At 48.2% G+C, this 20616-nt stretch overlaps 1 pseudogene; it reads left to right on the plus strand.

Annotated features, from left to right (window-relative positions):
* LOC149367771 (uncharacterized) overlaps positions 1-20616 on the plus strand; it is a 132192-nt pseudogene that overhangs the window by 93985 nt on the left and 17591 nt on the right.

Here is a 20616-nt window from a genome sequence, read left to right on the forward strand (position 1 = left end):
TTTTTAGGGTATTTTAGTATGAACACATTCCATTTCATCCCGTATTGCTTTTAGGCGAGGAAACACTTGTCGAGTTTTCACTTGTTTGTAAGTTTCTAAAGAAAGCCAATGTTTTAAATTTAATATAATGTAACCTCTATACACTTGACATAACATCATCTTAGCTTGTGTTTGGCGCATGATAGCCATAGTTGCTTATGCGCCGTAAAACCAAATATAACTAACTAACATTTTTACATATTGGCAACGACCTGAAAGCTGTCATGTGGTTCCAGGTTGAGCGCTCGCAACAAACTCCGGTCGGCGGCGCTCTTTTTCACGTACCGCGACTTTCTGGTACAAGCGCCTGGCGTACCAATCAACCTGGTGTTCACGCCACCGTGCTCACCGTGTTGTGTCGGCTGCCAGTTTTTTGAGATCATCTGTCATCTCTCGAGGTGGTGTTCCGGATGAGAGACGTGGATCCAGAGATCGTGCCGGCGTTGAGAGCCTACCTGCCCCTCACACGGAGTCTGAGGCGACTCGACGTGCGCTTCCCAGCATCCACTTCTGGCGCACACTTGGTCATTGAGGGTATCGCTCTGAACAGCAGCATCGAGTATCTCAGTTTGAAGAGTAAGTAAGGGGGGGTGTCTATCAGCTGCCAGTGCGCAAAGTTGAGAGGTGAAGCTCAGTTATGTGCCAGACGTGCGCTGCTTAAATTGATTAAGACAGACTTAAAGACAACACGACCAGTTAAATGCAATCTGTACTGCATTCGATGTCGTGGAAAAAAACGAAACAAGAGCACATAATGAAATCTTGATAAAAACATACATGGGAAAAGAAAGACGACACGGAAGTGAACTGTGTTTTTCACTGCAATGGAAGAAAGTCTCAGTTGGTAGGTTGCCTTTAAATGGTCGTGTAATCGTCTTTTACTGTCTTTGTGAACCAAAGGAGTGCACGTCTTACATATTGTCACGTTGTAGTGACGGCAGTCCAGCGGTCAGGAAGACACCAGAAATACTTGCAAACGAAGCTCTTTATTTGGGCTGACTTGCGCCCGCAAAAGAACTGACTCACTCGGTGGCGGCGTAAGCAACAAGCGTGCTCGTCAATCGTCGAACTACGAATGCCCGCTGCTCGTGGCATCGTTCAATTTAAAGCCGGCTAGGAAACTTCGAGATAACAGGTCGAGATCATCTAGAGTAATCTAGAAACACGTAGGCGAAGCTGTTCATGGCTGTGAACAATCGAGATTAGTCCGGTCGCTTCTCGCGTCAGGAACAAAAATGATAACAGCCCTTTCCTGCAGCCTTGAGCGTGAACGAACAAACACTACAATGATACGTGGCATTACCCCCCTTCCAAAGAAGCATCGTCTCGATGCCTTAAAATGAAAATAAACACGGAAAATGAAACTTCGAGTCCTTTAGCGTTCATAATATGGCTTCAGGCGTACGACATGTACGACTTCCGGGCGTGGGCGGCGTCGCTGAGATGCTGTCGTGGCGTCAGGGATGACTTCATAGTCGAGGTCACCGATCCGACGGAGAACCCTGTACGGGCCAAAGTAGCGTCGCAGCAACTTTTCGCTCAATCCACGGCGGCGAACTGGCGTCCATATCCAAACCCGATCACCTGGCTTGTAATGCGTGTCTCGTCGGCGCAGATTGTAGCGTCGGGCGTCGGTGTGCTGCTGGTCTTGAATGCGAAGCCGCGCAAGTCTTCGGGCTTCCTCGGCGCGATGAAGGTAGGCGGCGACGTCGAGGTTGTCTTCGTCGGAAACGTGCGGGAGCATTGCGTCGAGTGTTGTCGTGGGCTTCCTGCCGTATACCAGCTGGAATGGGGTAAACCTGGTTGTCTCCTGGACGGCAGTATTATAAGCGAAGATCACATAGGGCAGAATGGAGTCCCACGTCTTGTGTTCGGCGTCGATGTACATGGAGAGCATGTCTGCGATGGTCTTGTTCAGACGCTCTGTGAGTCCGTTGGTTTGTGGATGATAGGCAGTGGTCCTCCGATGGCTTGTCTGGCTGTAGTTTAAAATGGCTTGCGTCAGCTCCGCTGTAAACGCCGTTCCTCTGTCTGTGATGAGCACTTCCGGGGCGCCGTGTCGCAGGAGAATTTGTTCGACAAAAAATTTTGCGACTTCTGTTGCGGTACCACTAGGCAATGCTTTTGCTTCGGCGTAGCGGGTCATGTAGTCGGTGGCCACGATGATCCACTTGTTTCCTGATGAAGAGGTCGGAAAGGGGCCGAGGAGGTCCATCCCTATTTGCTGAAAGGGCTTAGTTGGCGGTGGTATGGGGTTCAGGAGTCCGGCTGGTCTAGTCGGAGGCGTTTTACGTCGCTGACACTCACGGCACGTTTTCACGTAATGGGAAACGTCGGTAGCTAGCCGTGGCCAATAGTACTTCTCCTGGATGCGGTGCAACGTGCGAGCAATCCCGAGATGTCCTGCAGTCGGCTCATCATGACATGCCTGCATAATTTCTTGCCTGAGATTTTTGGGCACGACAAGAAGATGCACTGTCCTGTTCGGCGCGAAGTTCTTCTTCAGGAGGACATTATTGTGAAGGACGAAGGACGACAGTTGCCGCTTGAACCCTCGGGGAGGCGATGCGGTCTTGCCTTTCAGATAATCAACTAGGCTTTGCAAGTCAGGATCCGAGTGCTGCTGCTGCGCGAAACTGCTGGCGCTTACCGGTCCTAAGAAAGCGTCGTCGTCTTCCTCTTCGGGTGCTGCGTCGACAGGAGCTCGTGACAAGCAGTCTGCATCGGAATGCTTGCGGCCAGATTTGTAGACTACAGTTATGTCGAATTCTTGAAGACGCAGGCTCCAACGAGCAAGGCGGCCGGAGGGATCTTTCAAATTGGCCAGCCAGCACAGAGCATGGTGATCGCTCACAACCTTGAATGGTCGTCCGTATAGGTAGGGGCGAAATTTGGATGTGGCCCAAATAATGGCGAGACATTCTTTCTCTGTCGTCGAATAGTTGGCTTCGGCTCTCGACAGTGAACGGCTAGCGTACGCGATAACTTTCTCCTGTCTGCCATTTTTCTGAACGAGGACCGCTCCTAAGCCCACCCCGCTTGCATCGGTATGAACTTCGGTTTCGGCGTTTTCATCAAAGTGCCCGAGCACAGGAGGGGCCTGTAAGCGGCGCTTCAGCTCGTTGAAAGCTTCTTCTTGTGGCCTTTCCCATTTAAAAGGCACGTCAGCCTTGGTAAGTTGAGTCAAAGGTTCAGCGATGCGCGAAAAGTTCTTGACGAATCGTCGGTAATAAGCGCACAATCCAAGAAATCTGCGTATAGCCTTCTTGTCATTAGGCTGTGGAAACTCTGCGATCGCAGCCGTCTTCTGGGGGTCTGGGCGAACTCCATCCTTGCTTACGACGTGACCAAGGAACAGCAGCTCCTCGTAGGCGAAGTGGCATTTCTCTGGTTTCAGTGTCAGGCCTGAAGACTTGATCGTTTCCAGCACTATCCGAAGCCTTCTGAGGTGGTCTTCAAAGCTTGAGGAGAAGACAACAACGTCATCTAAGTAGACTAGGCAAATCTGCCACTTCAAGCCTGCGAGCACCGTATCCATTACTCGCTGGAACGTCGCTGGGGCAGAGCAGAGGCCGAATGGCATCACCTTGAACTCGAAGAGTCCGTCTGGCGTGATGAACGCAGTCTTCTCGCGATCTCTTTCGTCGACTTCAATTTGCCAGTAGCCGCTCTTCAGGTCCATCGATGAGAAGTACTTAGCGTTGCACAGCCGGTCCAGTGCATCGTCGATGCGGGGGAGGGGGTAGACATCCTTCTTCGTAATGTTGTTCAGGCGGCGGTAATCGACGCAAAAGCGAAGGTTGCCGTCTTTCTTTTTCACTAGGACGACCGGTGCTGCCCAGGGGCTCCTCGATGGCTGTATGACGTCGTCACGAAGCATTTCCTCAACTTGCTTGCGGATAGCTTGGCGTTCTAGCGGCGATACGCGGTAGGGGCTCTGTCGCAGTGGTCGCGCGTGTTCGTCTGTGACAATGCGGTGCTTGGCAAGCCGGGTTCGTCGCACATTCGATGCTGATGAGAAGCAATCGGTGTACCTTTGAAGAAGATTGCGTATTTGGTCTTGTCTGCTCCGGGGTAATGCCGGGTTGATGTCGAACGTGGGTTGATGGCCTTGGTCAGATGGTTCTGCGGGTTGGTCGGGTAGGGCAAATACGTCTCTGATGTCTGCCAGCTCGTCGAGGAAAGCGATCGTCGTACCTTTGTTTAGATGCCGGTATTCTTCCGTGAAGTTGGTTAGCAACACCTGGGCTTGGCCATTTCGGATTTCGGCGACTCCCCTCGCGACGCCCAATCCTCGATCCAGGAGTAACTGTGTGTTCCCCTCGATAACGCCTTCGGCATTTTCGATGTCTCCAGTACCTATGCCGACGAGAACACTTGATCGGGGCGGCACGCTCAATGCTTCATCGAGGACGTTTAAGGCAACGTGATGAGTCGCGCCCGTCGCAACAGGTATGGCTTTTTCCGTGGAAAGCTTGATCGACTTAGATCGAAGGTCGATGATCGCCCGATGTTCGTTCAGGAAGTCCATTCCCAAAATCACGTCTCTCGAGCATTGCTGTAGGATCAGGAAGGTTGTCGCATAGGTTCTCCCATTTACAGCAACTCTCGCGGTGCAGCGTCCTGACGGCGTAATCAGGTTGCCACCTGCGGTGCGGATCAGCGGGCCATCCCAGGTTGTTGTCACCTTTCTGAGTCGGACAGCGAGTGGGCCACTCATGACAGAGTAGTCAGCTCCCGTGTCCACCAAGGCAGTAACCGCGTGACCGTCGACCGTAACTTCAAGGTCACTTGTTCGCGTTCTCGTATTGTACGTTGTCTTCGGTGTCCGATCTCGGCTTCGTCGAGTAGTGAGGCTGCGGTGGGCGTACTGCGACGTTACTTCACTGGGCAGCGGTAAAAGCTTCAAGTCTGGCCGCGTCGTCGTCGTCGGTGTCGTCGTCCTCGGTGTCGTCGTCCTCGGTGTCGTCGTCGTCGGTGTCGTCGTCGTCGGTGTTGTCGTCGTCGGTGTTGTCGTCGTAGTTGAGGCATGGTCTTGAGTACTCGTCGATGGAGGATCTTTGTCATTGCGCTTAGAAGCAACCTCACCTCCAGAGGCTGCTTTATTTAGTTTAACCTTCGGGGGCTGGGGGAGCGTCCACGCACGGCGTAACCTCGGCTAGGGGATACAAAGCGCGGGGACGATGGCGACGGGGAACGTGATAGGCGGCTCGGCGATGAGTATTCTTCCCGACGTAAAAACTCCTCGATTTCGGCTGGTCGCTGGCCGGGTCGGGGTCGTGGAGCGTCGTAAGAGAACCCTCGGATGCCCAGTCTTCTGTATGGGCAGTGCCGGAGGACGTGACCGGCTTCGCCACAGTGGAAGCATAGTGGGCGGCGCTGGTCGGGAGTTCTCCACTCGTCGCATTTCCTCGGCTGCGCGCGTCGCTCGTAGGACGGGCGGGTTGGGGCGAGTGGGCGGCGGTCCAACGCAGCTGGCTGAGGGCGATAGGGGCTTGGGTCCCGTCGTCGAGGTGCAGGACGGCGCACAGCTGCGGCGTAAGTCATGGCTGGGGGCTGCAGAGGCTGCGTGGGTGTCGGCGTCACACCCAAGGCCTGTTGAACCTCGTCCCGGATTACGTCAGTAAGTGATGCAACCTGCGGCTGCGTTCCATTTGGCAGCAATCGTCGGAGCTCTTCTCGTACAACTTGGCGTATAACCTCCCGCAGGTTATCGTTGTTAGCGGCGTCCAGGCAGTTTGCTGAAAAAACGCGCTGCTGGCGCTCATATTGGCGGGCTCGGGCGTCAAGAGTTTTTTCCATCGTGGAGGCCTCTTCTATGAATTCCGCTACGGTTTTCGGTGGGTTCCGTACGAGGCCGGCAAAGAGTTGTTCTTTAACTCCTCGCATAAGCAGCTTGACCTTTTCTTCTTCCTTCATGTTCGAGTCGGCACGCCGGAAGAGACGCTTCATCTCCTCAGTGTACACTGCAACGGTCTCGTTTGGGTGTTGTATGCGAGACTGTAGCAGCTGCTGGGCTCTCTCCTTTCTCACGACGTTTGTGAAAGTCTTGAGAAGCTGCTCTTTGAAGGTTGCCCAATTCGCGAGGCTGGCTTCCTCATTCTCAAACCAGACTCTTGCTGGTCCCTCCAGGGCAAAGAAGACGTACCTAAGTTTCGTGGCATCGTCCCAGTTGTTGAAGATAGCCACACGGTCGAACTGCTCCAGCCATTCTTCGGGGTCGGCGCCAGGCGAAGCGTCGAAGGTTGGTGGCACCCGGGGCTGCTGCAGAATGATTGGAGTCGTCGTCTGGGGCAAGCTCATGGTAGACGTTGCGGCTGGCTTCCGCTTCCGGGTAGGGTCCGGCAGATTCCCGAACTCTGGTGCGTCCCCTTGAAGGCGTCGGCTAGCGCGGTGGACTGGACTCAGGTCCTGCGGTTGATGACTCAGAGGGCTGGCGTCACGGCTTGTAGGGGGTGTCCGGTACATGGAAGGCTACCCCGCACCTCCACCAGATGTCACGTTGTAGTGACGGCAGTCCAGCGGTCAGGAAGACACCAGAAATACTTGCAAACGAAGCTCTTTATTTGGGCTGACTTGCGCCCGCAAAAGAACTGACTCACTCGGTGGCGGCGTAAGCAACAAGCGTGCTCGTCAATCGTCGAACTACGAATGCCCGCTGCTCGTGGCATCGTTCAATTTAAAGCCGGCTAGGAAACTTCGAGATAACAGGTCGAGATCATCTAGAGTAATCTAGAAACACGTAGGCGAAGCTGTTCATGGCTGTGAACAATCGAGATTAGTCCGGTCGCTTCTCGCGTCAGGAACAAAAATGATAACAGCCCTTTCCTGCAGCCTTGAGCGTGAACGAACAAACACTACAATGATACGTGGCAATATGACCATGTTCCAACTAGCGCAGTCTCTAGCACTTCTTTGATACTGATTGTTGTGAGCGTCAGTTTCATCGTGTACGCTGCCCTTCACTATGCTTACTGGAGCTTTTGCAAAGCTCGCCCGCACAGATAACGGCTTAAAATAACAGCTGGCTGCGAGCTGCCTGAAAACGCAAATTATGCCTCCTTTGACAGCAGCTGACGTGTGCTGGTTCACCTAGACTATATTGAGGGTACTGACAGAGATGCCTGGCAACTTCCGATGAATCCGCTCTTACAAAGCATAACCATAACAAGCGAGTATATTTCGCTCTCCAGTACCACCATCAATTGTTGGCATGTTAGTCAAGCTAGCCGCAATTTGTCGTGCATGCTGACCATGTGTAGCTTCATGTGTGGCTGCGCTGAGAATAAACACCTAGTTTTGTCCCGGTACCACCAACCTTCCCTCTTTATGCAGAACTTAAATATTCCTTTGTTTTCGTATTCAGTAAAGATGTGCTTATAGCGTATATGCTAACGGAGAGTCTAAAAAGAACTACCACCACTAAACCACCAAGCAAGACGTTACCAGGAATTATCGGTAACGTGGCGACAGTTGCAGACTAATGCCAATCCCTGCCACAGCCTTCTAAATGAAATCAACGCAACTGTATACAGTAATAAAGCTCAGTGCGGGTGGCCCCTGGTTATACCGCATAGCATGGTCATTCCTTAAAACGTGAGCTACCCCGACGAATCGCAACTGAACTCTTGAGCACCAAGAGGCAGCTCTGTCTGGCATGAACCTCGAATACCCTCTCCAGCTGATTGACAGGGCAGAGTGGACAGCACAAGCCATTGGGCGCAGAAATGAGATGGCAACAATGTTTCAGTTTTTCACTCTCACTGATTCACTCAGGCAGTGAGCCAGTCAGTCATTAAGTGAGTCATTCATTCACTCAGTCATTCATTAATTCAGTCCTTCACTCAATCACTCCGCCATTCAGTGAGTCACTCAGTTAGTCAATGCCTCAGTCAGACAGTCACTCGATCAGTCACCCAGTTAGACACTAGGTCAGTCACTTAGTCAGTGTCTCACTCACTCACTCTCTCTCTGTAAATCAGTCAGTACCACATTGTCAATCAGTCTCACACTATCCGTCAGTCAGTATCCCACACTGTGTCAGTCAGTCTGTCTCTCACATTCTGTCAGTCAATCAGTCTCTCACATTCTGTCCGTCGGTCAGTCTCTCACACTCTCAGTCAGTCTATCTTTGTCAGTGAATGAGACTCTCACTCACTCTGTCAGTCTCTCACTCACTCTGTCAGTCTCTCACTCACTCTGTCAGTCTCTCACTCACTCTGTCAGTCTCTCACTCACTCTGTCAGTGTCTCACTCACTCTGTCAGTCTCTCACTCACTCTGTCAGTCTCTTGCGCAGTCTGTCAATCTCTTGCGCACTCGGTCAGTCTCTTGCTCACTCGGTCAATCTCTCACTCACTCTGTCAGTCTCTCACTCACTCTGTCAGTCTCTTGCTCACTCGGTCAGTCTCTTGCTCACTCGGTCAATCTCTTGCTCACTCGGTCAATCTCTCACTCACTCGGTCAATCTCTCACTCACTCTGTCAGTCTCTCACTCAATCTGTCCATTTCTCAGTCAGTCTCTCACTCACTCAGTCTCTCAGTCAGTCACTCATTCACGGAGTCACTCACTCACTCTTCCACTGCCTCATGCAGTCACTCGCCCACTTTCTCAATCACTCACTCTTTCTGTCAGTCAGTCACTGACACTCACTCATTCTTTCACTCACTCCGTCAGTCAGTCAATTTTTCACTCATTGGGTCAGTCAGTCTCTCAATCCTTCCCTCATTCAGTCACTCACTGATTTATTCAGTAACTCACTGATTTATTCAGTCACTCACTGATCCATTCAGTCACTCATTGATGCATTCCGTCACTCACTGATATATTCAGTCACTCACTGATGCATTCCGTCCCTCACTGATGCATTCCGTCACTCACTGATGCATTCCGTCACTCACTGATGCATTCCGTCACCCACTGATGCATTCCGTCACTCACTGATGCATTCCGTCACCCACTGATGCATTCCGTCACTCACTGATGCATTCCGTCACCCACTGATGCATTCCGTCACTCACTGATGCATTCCGTCACCCACTGATGCATTCCGTCACTCACTGATGCATTCCGTCACCCACTGATGCATTCCGTCACTCACTGATGCATGCAGTCACCCACTGATGCACTCACTGATTCACTCAGGCACTCACTGATTCACTCATCATCATCATCTGAATACTCCCACTGCATGGCAAAAGCCTCCCATCTATTTCCAATTAACCCTGACCTTTGCCAGTTGCGGCCATCGTATCCCCGCAAATTTCTTAATCTCATCTGCCAACCTAACTTTCTGTCACCCCCTGCTACGTTTGCCTTCTCTTGAAATCCACTCAGTTGCCCTTGAGGACCACCGGTCATCTTGGCTTCGCATTACATCCTCTGCCCAAGTCCACTTCTTCCTCTTCATTTCTACTAGGAGGTCATTAACCCGCGTTTGTTCCCTCTCCCACTCCGCCCGATTCAGATCTCTTAACGTTACGCCTATCATTTTTCTTTCAATATCTCGCTGCGTTGTCCTTAACATAAGCTGAACCCTCTTTGTTAGTCTCCACATTTCTGCCCCATAGGTGAGTACCGGCAAGATACAGCTGTTGTATAGCTTTCTCTTGAGTTATATTAGTAAACTTCCATTCATGATATGAGAGAACCTGCCATATGCGCTCCACCCCATTCTTATTCTTCTAGTTATTTCCATCTCATGATCCGGATCAGCGGTCTCTACCTGCCCTAAGTAGACATATTCCCTTACTACTTCCAGCACCTCGCTACCAATTGCGTACTTCTGTTCCCTTGCTAGACGGTTGATTATGACTTTGGTTTTCTGCATGTTAATGTCTGACCCCACGGTTCTGCTCTGCCTGTTTTTTGCAGTTCATGTCCTATGTGACCTAGCAAGGCAATGTCATCAGCGAATCGCTAATTACTCAGGTATTCTTCATTAACTCTTATCCCCAACTTTTCCCATTTCAGGCCCCGGAATACCTCCTGTAAGCAGGCAGTGAATAGCATTGGCGAGATCACATCTCCCTGCCTGACATCTTTCCTTATTGGAACTTTATTGCTGACTTTATGGAGAACCATAGTAGCTGTGCAATTGTTATAAATATCTTCAAATATTTTCACATAAAAATATTCTACACCCAGATTCCGCAATGCCTGCATGACAGCTGAGGCCTCCACTGAGTCAAATGCTTTCTCGTAATCAATGGAGGCTATGTATAGGAGTTGGTTATGTTCTGCGCATTTCTCTATGACCTGATTGATAGCGTGAATACGGTCTACTGTCGAGTATCCTTCATGAAAACCTTCCTGATCATTTGGTTGATTGAAGTCTAGGGTTTTCGTGACTGTAATAGCGATTACCTTAGTAAATACCTTGTAGGCAATTGACAGTAAGCTAATCGGTCTGTAATTCTTCAAGCCGCATGTTATCATGCGGTAGTCTTTTTGAGCTTGTCCTTTACAACCTCACTTTATATTCTGTAATTCTTCAAGCCTTGACGTCTCCTTTCTTATGAATTAAGATAATGTTAGCGTTCTTCCAAGCTCCTGGTACGCTCGAGGTCACAAGGCATTGCGTATACAAGGTGGCAATTCTTTCTAGCGCAATCTCCCATCTGTCCTTCAACAAATCTGCTGTTATTTGATCCTCACCAGCTGCGTTTCTGCTTTGCATTGCTGGTAAGGCTTTCTTTATTACCTCCTTCGTTACAGGCGGGATGTCCCATTTCTTTGCTCGGCTGCCTTTCTCAGTAACGTTCTGATTACATTCGCTACTGTATATATTTGTGTAAAACATTTAACTATCATATCCATATTGCTAATGGTATTGCCCTCTTTTTTCTCTTAGGGCATTCATCTGGATTTTAGCTGTACCCAGTTTTCTCTGCACTGCTTTTAGGCTACCTCCGTTCTTTACAGCATGGTCAATTTTCTCCATGTTAAACTTCCTTAAGTCGGCTACATTGATCTTATTTATTAACTTCGATAGCTCTGCTAGTTCTATTCTGTCTTCGAAGTTAGACGTCCTGAGGTTTTGCGTTTCTTATTCAGCTCTTTAGTCTAATGAGATAGCTTGCCGGTATCCTGTCGAACCATCCTACCATCTACTTTTGCGGCACACTCCGTAACGACAGCTGTGAGGTTATCGTTCATTGTTTCAAAATTAGTCGTCTTCTTCAATGAAAGCGGAAAATCTATTCTGCAGCGAAATCCTGAATTCATATACTTTCCCTCTTAATGCTAACTCGTTAATAGCCTTTCGCTTCACTAGTTTCCTCCGTTTCCTCTTCAAATCTAAGCTACTACGAGAACTTGCCATTCTGTGGCCGCTACAGCGAACCTTTCCGACCTTTGTAGGTCCGTTGTAGCCCTGCAATGCATCGGAAAGGTCTGTTGTAGCGACCGCAGAAAAGTAAGGTTCCAGGATTCACTCTGGCACTCACTAATTCACTCACTGAGTACCTCGCTCAGGCACTCACTCAGTCTCTCACTCGCTCATTTACTCACTTTAGCACTCACTCGCTCATTTACTCACTCAGGCACTCACTCTCTCATTTACTCACTCAGACACTCACTCTCATTTACTCAGTCACTCATTCAGTCGGTAAGTCACTGTCACTCACTCCGTCATCCATTCACATGCTCAGTCATCCATTCACTTGCTCAGTCATTCATTCACTTGCTCAGTGATTCACTCACTTGCTCAGTGATTCACTCACTTGCCTAGTGATTCATTCACTTGCCTAGTCATTCACTCACTCGCTCAGTCATACACTCACTTGCTCAGTCATTCACTCACTCGCTCAGTCATTCACTCACTCGCTCAGTCATTCACTCACTCGCTCAGTCATTCACTCACTCGCTCAGTCATTCACTCGCTCGGTCAGTCATTCACTCGCTCGGTCAGTCATTCACTCGCTCGGTCAGTCATTCACTCGCTCGCTCAGTCATTCACTCGCTCGCTCAGTCATTCACTCGCTCGCTCAGTCATTCACTCGCTCGCTCAGTCATTTAATCACTCGCTCAGTCATTTAATCACTCGCTCAGTCATTTAATCACTCGCTCAGTCATTTTAATCACTCGCTCAGACATTTAATCACTCGCTCAGTCATTCACTCACTCGCTCAGTCATTTACTCAGTCGCTCAGTCATTTACTCAGTCGCTGCCATTCACTCAGCCACTCACTCCCTCACTTAGCCACTCACCCCCTCACTTAGCCACTCATTCACTCACTTAGCCACTCATTCCCTCACTTGGCCACTCATTCCCTCACTTGGCCACTCATTCCCTCACTCAGTCGCTCACTAACTCAGTCATTTACTAACTCACGAAAAGCGCATGCAACAGGGAGAAAATGGACAAAAGTAATCACGAGACACATGCGAAGCAAGAGACTCCGCCATCAGCGACCACAGTATGACGCTAGAAATGTTATAGCGCAAACAAAAGACACGGACAAGAGAGACGAAACGCACACACACGCGCTATCTGTGGCCTCGTGGTAGAGCACCCGCTGTGGCTTCTGGAGGTGGTGGATTCGACTCCCGGCGCCGGCCGGGTACCCACCGGTTTTCTCAAAATGGGTTCAAGCTATGCCCCGGTCTGGTGCTCGGCTTCCTAGGGTTGCATGGCTTGGGAAACTAGCCTGCGCCTTCAAATCGCATCACTGTGGGCAAAGAGTCGCATGGACAAGAGTCACAGGGACAAAGCGAAAGAAAAAGGCCACATGTTGGGCTTCTACCACACGAGGCGGATTTAGGATCGCTTGGCGGCGGAACTTATCTCTGATCCGTCAAGGCAACTTTTTGGTCTAAGACCCTAGCGGGTGTGTGTGTGTTTCGTCTCTCTTGTCCGTGTCTTTGTTTGCGCTATAACATTTCTACTTCAAGATGAACTACCAACTCGCCCAACAGGAAGTTTTAATGACTATGACGCTAGACTCGGCCACGATTGTGAGCCAGCACTAATATATTAGCGCCGCTGAACTGAAGGCTTAGTGTCGTACACTTTAGATATCCTTGTTTTGTGCTTCATTCGCATATCTACTGCTTACCGAACTGGACCATACCCAGGCATCTCTTGGCCATTGTTAGAGCATGAGTGTAATAACGCGACAGCGATTAGTCTGCCGTTCTGCAGCAAATCCAGCACTGTCCATGTCGACGTTGTCGGAGATGTGAGGGAAAAATCCGGGTCGTGCTACCTGCTCACCGTGAGAAATGACGACTGGTCTCGAGAGGTTGCTAGGGCACAGCAACCTGGGTCTGACAAGCCCCACAGGTGGCCTTTTTAAAGTCACCTGAATGGGCAGTGGTACTATCGCGCTCAATATGACTTGCAACATCAAGCAGCGTGGCCGGAGCGCTCTCCAGAAGCATGGTGGAGCCGACAAGCGACGCACTTGAAAACAAAAAGGAAAGAATTTTGCCCTTCCACCACTCAGTCTTCTCCCCTGTGCCGTCTGGTCTTTGCTGTACCATGGCGTTATCGAATCGCCGGCGCTTGCGTGACGAATGCAAGGGGCATGTCGCAGTTGATTTTGTTTCGCACCTTTTACTTTCACCTGTGATGCCCGATAAAACCGTGGCCCGAATCACGCTGCAATCACTGTATTACTGAAGCGGTTTTGACAGTTTCAGCCGGTTTTGGAGGAGCGGTGCACATTGCTGTTGCAAATACGGCTCGAGTTCCGGAAAGCGAAAGTATACGGATCTCAGAACTTTCCCTGAGGTCCTACACTCAGCGCAGAATGGCAGATATGACGTGGTGGTCAGCACACACAGTCAACCGTACCGTGCAAGCATATCGAAAGGGATGCCGCATTTCAGATGCTCCACATAACCGACGCCCGCGGGCAACTACAGCGACAGAAGATGAAGTTTTGATCCGGGCTGCTTACGCTATCTCGTTTGGCACCGAGCAAGATTTCTCCGATGCTGCAAGGGTTTCGGCTATCATTTCCACAGTGAGGAGACAGCTGGCCGAAGGCTATCTAAAGAACTGGCTGGCTGTGCAGAAGCCACGACTGACGCAGCAGAACAAAGCGGCCCGCCTCCATTTCGCCAGTGAGCACAGTGGCTGGAGTGTTGACCAGTGGGAAACGGTCGTCTTTTCAGACGAGTCGACCTTCACCACCATCTGGGACCAGACACGGCACGGCCTGACAACGCTCGCTATGATCAACAATATATTCAGGATGTAGCTGCAAGCGGCAGGACGGCTGAAAACGTATGGGGAATCATGTCTGGGGAAGGACTGGTTCCATTGGTCCGAATTGAAGGCTTCCTGACCAGCGAAAAGTACTGTGAGATCTTGAACTGCACAGCGATTCCTTATGTCTTGGATGGCTCGTTTCCCGACGAAAACTTCTTTTTGTTAGCAAGATCTATCTCCCATCCACACAGCAAGGCGGGTCAAGACATTGCTACAGGAACGTGGTGTACCCAAGCTTCATGGATCCCTAAGGGTGCGAACGTTAATATTATTGAACATTTCGGGTGTCGAATGAAGAGCACATTATGCAAGCAAGGCCTCCACAGCGCATCTCACGACGACTTGTGGATCGTCATCCAAGCAGCGTGGCATGCTGTCCGAGCGGACACGAGCTACGTTGAGGCCCTCTATGCGTCCCTTCCGTCGAGGATGCGTGTAATGATCAGCGCTCATGGAAGGATGACCCGCTATTAGGCGTCTTCAGTCTGTTTTTATTTCTTTTCTTCGAACGACGGTCATCGTTCCGCCTGCTTTGTTTACTTTTCGTTCTGACAAATAGAACTGTTCGTACAGGGTGTTTTATGTCGCTGAATTAATTATAGGTCTTCCTGCGACTGCTCGCTCTCGTAGCTCACTGCTTCAGCTCATAATTACGCCACCGGCCTTAGCATAAAGCGTCGGCCCCACCCTAAAACCACACCTGTGCAAGGCTAGACGGCCGGCGCCTGTGAGAATCAAAGAGAGGACGCGGGGTATGCTCCTGGCTGATTTAACAGCAGAATCATTTCCACTTAGCTTTCAGGCGCGCCGCTTGTCGGCCCCACCATGCTTCCGAAAACGCTGCAGCCACACGCTCGCGGGTTGCAAGTTATAGTGAGCGCGATAGTACATCGCTTAGCAATTGCACCACTGTGCCAGTTACGACTTTCCGCGATCTATGCACGTTAAGTAGAGAACTGCCCTGCCTGAGAAGCGATAAGGAAAGAGGACCGCAGGTAAGTGAAGGAACCTATAAATGCTATCGCGGAATACCCTTCGAGGAGAGCTTAAGTGTCGCCTCAAGTTTCTTGTAACGCTGGCTCCGTCTTCAAGGCAGGGAGCATGAACGCATATCTTAATCGCAGTTCTTGCCCCTATTAATGCGACGAAAATTGCCCATTAATACCTGAGAAAACGGCGCACCATTTCCCACTAAAAAATCTGCACTGCGTGAGTTTGATTTTCCTCTTCCTCTTCCTTCTATCTTCGTTTATTAGTGCATTTGTTTTGAGGTTTGCGCCTTTTTCCAGTTAATTTGTAGTACCGCTAAGCGTTTAACTGAGTGGCAGGCTAACTGCTGTTAAATTTTCTTTGGTGCTCTTTCAAAAATTGACCATCAAGTTCTTCCGCGTCCTCGCAGGGTTCTCTGTGAGCGAGGAAGACGCGCAAGTGCTTTGCAACTGGGTTGCGCACAGTCAGCGTCTGCATACCCTCAAGCTGGCCCTGGCCGACGAAGGAGACACACTGGTTTTGCAAAAGTTGGCCACGGTTCTGCAGAGCAGCTACACGCTTACGTCCATCGATGTGACCCAGTGGCCTAGTGATGAAGTTGGACTGAACGCCATGACTCTGGTAGGCGGCTTATGTTTGATGTGCAGGTGTCTATCAAATATTTCTTCAATGCACTTTCGGCTTGATGTGGCCATCACATTTGTTTAGCATGGCTGCTCACATTGCAGGAAACACGCCGAGTAAACAATCGACAGCCGCCGATGTGCATTTTGTGTGCGTTCGCTTAAGGCATGTGTCCCTTCACTTCAGGCGTACCAATGCCACCTTTTTATTGCCTTCCATGGGAAGCACTTATTTATAAGCTTTTGCATGATCCACAATCGCGATGAAAAGTGAATCGAACTCGGTACCTACGCGCTTCGCTGCTCGATTTTTTTCATCGCGTTTTTACCTGGATGGCAAGAAAAAGACGTTAGAGCCATCTTAGAATGAATCATGGAGAACGGGAAAGTGCTTACGCTACTACTACCCAAGTAAAAACATGATGAAAAGAAATTCGAACAGCGCAGCGCTTAGGCCTCTTATTTTTCCTTTTCCTTTCCATCTCCGCTGTAACTGGCCCTTGTTAACTGCTGTGCACACTTCGTCAGTCGTGATGTCACAGCAGAACAACCTCATGGGCTGCTGATGGGATGAGTTGTAAGAGACAAGAGCAGATCTACAAAGTGTCAAAATTCAGATGACAGCCCCTGGTCCGCTGCTTACAGGTAATACCTGCATCACCCCCCCCCCCCCCGTCCGCCTCCTTACCCCGCCATAGAACGGCCACGCTAACTCCGCATATGGCCAGGCCTAACTCGGTCACGAGTACCTGCCCCCTGGACAAGACCGAGGGAGTTTGTTCCAGCAGCCTCTGCACTGCCTTCACCACCCAGACCTACTTTGGTCACATGACCTCAGGGGAGAGGTGCTCGAAAGCTCGCCCCTCCTTGCGCACTTTAAAAGATTCCGACTTGCTAAAATTTCAATGAGTTTTAATCACCATGAGCAACGGGGAGTAACAACTGCTCACGGTGAATTTGCGTGCATAAGCGGAACAGCACAGTGACAATTGTCCGCGTAGTGAAAGTGTTTCCGTCAAGGCAGCGGAAGTGCATCTGTGAAAGCTCAGTACGCACGCGGTGTTTTCTCGAATGCTGAAATGAATTTAGCTTTGTGCAGCTAGTTGCATTCGTTGCAGTGATCGCAACCGAAGCGAGCACACGGTTGTTTCTGCTACGTATCCTTCAGAGATTTTGATCGCGGTTCCTAAGGGTACTGTGCTTTAAAACTTACTGAAAAGTTATGTTGCCCCCAAACCTACAATAGCTATTTCAGGGCGACGACGCGATTCTTGTTGTGAATTCTCGATCAGGACAATCACAGTGACTTGAACAAGCCAGGCTGCAGTGCAGGCTTCTAAAAACCTTATAAAACAAGAACTGCTCAAAAAGGTACGGGAAAAGAAAGAACATGATCACGGGATAAGCGCAGACTCTTTTAGCGTTCTTTTTGCGCAGTTATCGTTTTTATAATGTCGTACCAAGTAGCCGCTCAGCACACTGTTCTACTAACAGCTGTCCTTCATTAAAACTGGGATAATCCCATTTTTAATATAGCTAAGATTGCGTGCTTTAAATTATTAGTCAGTTATTCAAAATAGCACATTGGAGTGATTTTACACGGTCGAAACGCAAACTAAAGGGAATCTTGAAATGCAGTGGCATAATCTGACTGAGGCACAACGGTGCTTGTGCGGGTTGTGCAGAAGGAACCACGAGTTGGAACAGACTAGTTGGTTATGTCACGGTAAAGAGTAAAATAAGCTGCAGTTTGTGCACGAGACAAAGAAATTTTCAGATTCACCTTTAGTGCGGTGACACTGGAGCTTCAAGAATAGTTTGAGAGAATAAAATGAACAGCTCAGGTCTGGACTTATCCGAGGATCTTAGCGAAGTTACGTTTGTGTCATGTGGCGTTAGAATGACCAGCTGATACTGCAAAAGAGATTTGAAAACAAGTAACATAGAAGACGGTAACGCTAAGGAGATGTTCTGTTCTAAATATGTTTGGTTGTGGGTGGGTGTATAAGGATTAAAAGGTGAAACCATGCTTCACTGTAAGCCATATTAATGGCTGAGTATTTGAACCAGTATGCAGCGAATATACCTTTCCCGGTAAGGCCTTATAACAAGGCTAGCTAGTTTGCTGCTTGGCGTCACCACTGACCCTTAGCCCCTATACCAAGTCAAGTCAACTTTATTCCAGATATGTAAGGAAAATCACATGGCTCAGGAGGAGGGAAAAAAAAGCCGCAATATTGCGGCTTGACAACGTTCCCTTCCCCTGAACTACATCGGCGGCAGGGATAATGAAATCATATAAAACATACATACAAACATACAAAGCACTTAGTTCACAATTTGAACATAGCAAAAAAGAAATCGAGAAAATAAGAATGTGCGGTTTATCCGCAACCGGAAAAGCATTCAACATAATATATCTTACGTCACATACAAAAAGAAAAGGCATTTTAAAGCAAACACATTCCAACACAAAGAGCAATCAAGGCATCGCAAAGGCAAGGCTAGCAAATATTATAAAAATAAAGTTTTCATCTGCTGGTTCGAAGGTAAACGAACGGAAGAGCTGGGTAGGCGAAATTGATTAAGCAAAGCAGGTAAGTTGTAATTTAGTGTTTGAAATCCGTAATTAGTGCGAGGACGTGGAACATACCAAACTTCATGATGGCGAGTTAGATGGGAGTGCGTATTTTCGCGTAAATTGATAGTTTCTTCTAAGAACGGCATTCGACGTTCGGACAATGATTTCTAGAGTTGGAGGAGGCGCAAATCATAAAACGAGGAAACTTTAATTATATTATATTTTGAGTATAAAGGCCCAGAAGACGAAAAAGAAGGCACATTTGCTATTGCTTTCAGAGCGGTTTTTTGTACCGTTAACAGCTTGTTTCTATTGGTGGCTGTAGTGCTGCCCCAGATTAAGATAGAATATTTTATATTGGATTCGAACAGTGCTATATAGAAAAGAAGCTTGGTTTTCTCAGGTAGCATATATTGGAGTTTTCTAAGAATTCCGACTGCACGAGACAACTTGGTCTGTAGATGCTCAATATGAGCATCCCACAGCATGTATTCATTAAAGTAAACACCCAGGGATTTGACTACCTTAGCTATTTCTATGTCATTCACCCCAATCTCAGAGGATTTTCTATGTTATAATTCGTGTTTTTGGCTCTGAAAAATACAGCTTTTGTTTTACTTGAGTTAACTAAGAGAGAATTTTTGATAGACCACAGATGCAGTTTATCCAAGACTTCATTTCCTTTCGCCACTAAGCCATTTACGTCTGAGCCAGTTAAAAAGAAAGTGGTGTCGTCTGCATACATTACATATTCAACTTCTTTATCTATATTTATTAGATCGTTAATATATATATTGAATAGCAGCGGACACAGTAAGCTTCCCAGGGGAACTCCATGTTTAAGAGGCCTGTAAGCAGAGTGAAAATTATCAACAGTGACAAACTGTTCGCGGTTACTGAGGTAATTGGAAATTAAATTAAGCATCTTATCCCTAATACCGTATGCAGAAAGTTTTAAGAGAAGGGTAGTATGATTTATTCTGCCAAAGGCTTTTGAGAAGTCCACAAATATTCCTAAAGTGATCATTTTGTTCTCGATGTTCGTGAAAATGAATTCTTTTTGTCGGAGCAGTGCCAGTTCTGTAGATGAGTGCTGCCTAAATCTGAACTGTTTCATTGTAATGACATTATATTTTTGAAGGAAATCAGACAGGCGTACAAAAATTATTCGCTCTAAGCCCTTGGAAAATATTGGCAAAATAGATATAGGCCGGTAATTATTGAGAACACCTTTAGAACCGCCTTGTGTAAGACAATCACTTTTGCCTTTTTTATTTCAGAAGGAAATACACCTGTATCTAGAGCTAAGTTATAAATGTGAGCTAAAACTGGAGAAATAATATCTATAACATGCATAACTGGTTGCATTTTAATTCCAAATGGGTCTTCACATTTACTAACCTTCATACGCCTGAAGGCTGACAGTACCTACGCGTCGTCACACGAAGTAAGGAAGAGAGTATTGGACTTATAATTGCCTATGTAATCAATAGCACTAGGATCATGTGCAGAATCTGCAAGCGAAACGAAGTAGTCATTGAATTTCTCAGCTAGGTCTTTACCGGTAAATGTTTCGTTATCAATAATTAAACTGCTAGGCACATTAGACTGCTCCTTACACAACAGTGTGTTTAGTCTTTTCCAAACGATCTTCTGATCTTTGATGCCATAAAATAGGTTGATGTGATAGTCATTTTTCGCTTTCTTTAGGACAGCATTTAGTTTATTCCGATGTCGTTTGAAGACTAAGAAGTCTTCTGAGTCGCGACTTTTAAGGAATTTCTGATACAGTTTGTTTTTCTTTGAAATCATTTAAGAATATGGGCCGTGACCCAGGGCTTGCGAGCCTTTTTAGCTGCTTTAACTGTCTTGTATGGAAAACATTCTCTATAAATTAAAATGAACTGTTCTAAGAAAAAATGGAATGCTTCATCAGCATTTATATATTTCAGTACAGGCCCCCAGTCAAACTTGATAACAGCACTTCTGAAAGTATCTAACGTGTCACAATTAATATGCTGCATTTTCTTTTGTATTTTCATGCTAGGGTTAGTTTGTGTGACATCATAAATACAAATTGCGTAAACTGGAAGATTTTCACTGAGGGTACTGTCAATGACTCCTGCCGATATAAGTACAGTCGACTTGCTGACAATTAACAGGTC

Source organism: Amblyomma mixtum, chromosome 1 (genome assembly GCF_055824585.1).
Source record: "Amblyomma mixtum isolate Tamu chromosome 1, ASM5582458v1, whole genome shotgun sequence".
NCBI lineage: Eukaryota > Metazoa > Arthropoda > Arachnida > Ixodida > Ixodidae > Amblyomma > Amblyomma mixtum.